Source organism: Medicago truncatula, chromosome 8 (genome assembly GCF_003473485.1).
Source record: "Medicago truncatula cultivar Jemalong A17 chromosome 8, MtrunA17r5.0-ANR, whole genome shotgun sequence".
In the NCBI taxonomy this organism is placed as follows: domain Eukaryota; kingdom Viridiplantae; phylum Streptophyta; class Magnoliopsida; order Fabales; family Fabaceae; genus Medicago; species Medicago truncatula.
Genome location: NC_053049.1, coordinates 26,777,581 through 26,782,119, shown reverse-complemented (window position 1 = coordinate 26,782,119; position 4,539 = coordinate 26,777,581). Strand labels below are relative to the sequence as shown.

The window sequence follows — 4,539 nt, the reverse complement described above, 5'->3', positions numbered from 1 at the left end:
TTAAAACCAATAAATCGATGTTGTTCGTTGCCTGTCGCCGCTCCTTGCTGACCGTCTGAACCTCTTGACCTGTCCCGTCCTCTGTGTTCCAGTTCCGTCGCTTTCCTCTTCCTAGACCTCACCACAGTCCAATTTCCCCTATCCCCCAATATTTGCCACCCTGATTGGACCCCTATCCCCAATGATGTCTCTCTGCCGGAGAAAAGCTCCGACGCGGTTGCCCGTGGCTAGCCCTATGGTTTCCGCCTCTCCTACTCTCAAAATCTCTCATCGCTCTTTGTTTATTTATCATTTTAGTTTGTTAAAAAAAAAAACTTAAGACCAATATTTTACTATCTAACACTTACCTTCAAACTCATGATGCATCAACAAAAAATATTGTGAATTTGTCAAACAAAATACAAAAAACATGATAACATAAAGTTCAACACTACTCAAAGTGAGTTATCATCATAAAAAGAGGAGCAACCAAAGTGAATTATCATCATACAAGGAGCAGCAAGAACCATCACCATCATCCGACCAAAGAAACCATCCAAAGAGAAGAAGAGGTAGGGAGGTCCAATCAATCAAAATAATCAACATAGAGAAGTGTAATCAAACAAGAATCAATAATAAGAGGTTCAATCAAGCAAAGAGGATGAACCAAATAAAGAGAGACAATCAAACATAAGAATCATCAAAAGAGAGATCAAAATGAAGAAGCTACCAAAAAGATGAATCAAAAGAAAGAAGAACAATTAAAGGAAAATTCACAACCTAAAAAGCATATACTATCCATCATAAAATTTAAAACCTGGCCGAACGCTGAAATTCAAACAAATTAACACATGCATATACTCTATCCGTTTCTAAATATAAGCAAATATTACTTTTTAGGTTCATTCAATTAATGATGGATGCGGTCCATATTATAAACCACATATATCATTAATTGAACGAACCTAAAAAGTAAAATTTGCTTATATTTAAAAACGGAGGGAGTAATCAATATTGCACCAAACACGTTATCCCAAAACAAAAATTCTAAAACTAAACCTTGCTCTCTTTATTTCGTTTCCAAACAGCAAGTGAATCATACATTCACTCTAATTCAATTTCAAAAATAATAAAGAAAACGACACAATTCCAATGTTTTTGGGAATTCAATAGAGGAAGTTATAAATGATTCAAGGACGATCAAATTAGGCTCTTGATATCATGTTAACAACATAGATAATCAGATAGAATAATAAAGACGCTAGGGTTTCATTTTTTTTTGACACAAACGCTAGGATTTCATAAAATACCAATAACTTGACATTAAAAGAATATATATAAAATCTAATAGACCTGTAACTTAGTAATATAAATGTCAAATAACTAAAGCTTATATCATTTCATGAATATACATTGTTTTATAAGAAATACTATACTCACCCAAAAAAAATTATATGGGTCTAATCTCAAACAAAACTTACATTTTAATAACTATTTTTGATGTAAAAAAACTTTGGTCACCCAAATAAAATAAAAAATACTTCAAAATGCAAAAATATAAATGAATTAAAAAAGGTGACACATCATGCTGCACTTTATGAATAGTTTAACCAGAAGGGCAAGTTCTCTTTTATCATATTATTATATTTATTTAGATTATAGGTCCAGCCTAAAGATATCTAGATATGGGTGTAGATAAAATTATCTTGCATGCAGTACTGTAACAAACCTTAAAATAAATAAAACGGCACCTTATTATATTACAGCAAAAAACCCTTCAGAAAATATTACGTACAGTACAAAATATCTCTTTTATATATATCCATGACAATCATGTTTGACTTCTCTTGTATGGTTAAACGTCAGACACATCGATTTTCATAAAGCATATACCGAATATAGAAGGAGAAATATTTATATTAGATATGTTATTTAAACAATTATTTTATGATAATTTTTAAAATATTATCTCTTCTCTTTAATTGTGTTTCTACTATTTCTGCATCTTTCTTTCACTATTGTTTTTGGCTGATAAGAAGTGATAAGAAAAGATAAGAAGAAATTGTTTTAAAATAGTTGTATAAATATCATTATTCTATTTATACACATCTTCAAATCAAAATTATTTAAACACATACTTTTACGATATGTATCATTTATTTATTTCAAAAATACGTGACACTTGATTTTTTTTCTTTTTAATTATATGTGTATGCCTAAATGAATTTTATTTAGACTTGTGAATATACAATGTAACTCATACCAGCATTAATGCACCGGATCGTATCAGAACTCTGCAATTAAGTGTGCTTGGGCGAGAGTAATATTAGAACGGGTAACCTCGTGGAAAGTCCTTGTGTTGCACCTTTAAAATAACTTGTCAAAAAAAAAGATGTTTGTTTTTTTTTTATTTTATTTTATAAAAAGATGCCACTTTCTAAATATATTTGTTGTTTTGAAATCCGTGGGCTTCTGTCATGCTGAGTGGCACATGGATTCTGAAGTTATGGTAAACAGCATTACTGGTGTACTTGTATTGGTGTTGTTGTCGTTATCGAGTGAGGAATAATTATGATAAGGAATGCATGAAAAATATGCTCTTATGTAAATCAATGCTAACATATACCATATAAAATTAACATCCATCAATAAACCATGTCCTTTCTTAAACTTGTTAAAAATGATATTTAAAACATCCATACGAAATATACACCGCATATGAAATATATACCACATAAACATTCATGTAAGTATATAGAGAATTTGTCACAACAAGTAACAATACTACATGAGAAGTCATTTCCTAAAAAGTATATTCAAATTGTAAATAAAATGGAAGGATTATTAACGACTACAACTTACCATGAGGTCCAAGTTCCTTTAAACGCATTATGTGTACAAACGAGGACTTCTACAATTTTAGGGGTAGGCAATTAATATACTACCTCCGTCCCTAAATATAAGAGCCTTTTGCAGAAAATATACTACCTTCTTCATGGTGCACATCATTCATTGCACAATGCTCAGAGTCTACAAAAGGAGTGTGTATTGTGTAGACTATAGTGCACATCACACAGATACCTATGATTTCGGGGTCATTTTTTCTATATAAGGGAACGTCCGAAACAGCCCCAAGGGTCGAAAAATACACAAAAAGCGCATAAACTCGATTTCCAGGCATTGGAGGCTGAAAATTCAATTTGGAAATAAGTTTGGAGCAACGTTGTCGCCATTGATTAACGTCTAATTTCTTAATATCTTTGTTATGTCTTTATTAGATTTCTTTGATTAGGTCAAATAGATGAACCTTCTAAGTTATTTGGACCATGTAATCGGAGAATAATATTTTATTGCAATTGAAATCTCAGTATTTTTAGATTTCATTAACTAATCATTGAAGGCCCTTCCTTATTCGATTAGATAGTACTCATATTTCAATTATACCTTTACATATTGGCCTCTGTACATCTTCACTTCTGATGCACGGTCAGATATATGGCATGTGTACCAATCATTCACCAAGTAATAAAGTGATAAGTAAAGTATCGTATCCACATGTCTTATGTAGACTATACAAGTAATAAATATGTCGCGTTTATTTATCTTAGGTAGACTATACAAGTGATGAGGCCGTTGGGATGTTCCTATTTAGGTAGAGCACCACCTGACCCAATGTGTTTTATCCCTCCGATGGCTAACTACACCTGCTGATCGCACGGTGATCCTTACGTCTGGGGTCTTGCTAATTCAAAGGTAATTGAAACATAAACTTTATATTGGCTTTATAGTGTTTCCCAAGGCAATGAAGTCCAAGGTTCCCTTAGGTCTGCCCATCTAGGAATCTTACAACATTCATAGCACACTCTCCCTTTGCTTCCTTAGTAGTTCTACAAACGGACAACCCTAATATACGTCTACCTTACTAAGGGTTTCAAGAGAATGGTCTTACTAGGATATAACCTTAAGTCGGACATCTAGGTGCTTGTTTCCCTAATTACTAACTAGGTAATTCCTAGCTTCGGTAAGGCACCACCCGACCCAATGGGTTCTAGCCACTGGGTATCTACGTCTAGGGTCAACAATCACTTACTTCCTAGACAGATAGTTATCAATAAAGGAATATAAAAATCAAGATATAAACATCCAAATAATGATAGCAATATTAGGTTCTGTCACAACCTAAGTACCTAATCTAGGGTTGCACCTCTCACAGAAATAAAACTAAATCCTAATAAAACTTAATAGCGAACAAAAAAAAAATATAAACGTCATATTAAATTAAATAAATATCCAACAAAAATATACAGAGGTTCATCTTAGAACTCTAACCTAAAAAGATTTAGTTACACATGGTAACTAAAAACAAATTACTAAAGATAAAAACATACCCTAGAAAGTCATGGAGAGGATAGATTCTCTCTCGAAGCTCCAAAGTAGCCTTCCTCTTGAATTACCACAAAATTGAACGAGAAATTATGAATGAGATAAACTAGTATTTATAGTGGAGATTTCTAATTGGGTTTGGGCTAAAAACGCAGGATAAACCTAGAAAAACGAATA

The 4,539-nt window shown here is 32.4% G+C and overlaps 1 pseudogene; it reads left to right on the top strand.

The window, feature by feature from the left end:
* The first annotated feature begins 2,227 nt into the window (after positions 1–2,227).
* On the top strand, positions 2,228–2,347 carry LOC112417580 (uncharacterized; annotated as a pseudogene).
* The last annotated feature ends 2,192 nt before the right edge of the window (positions 2,348–4,539 follow it).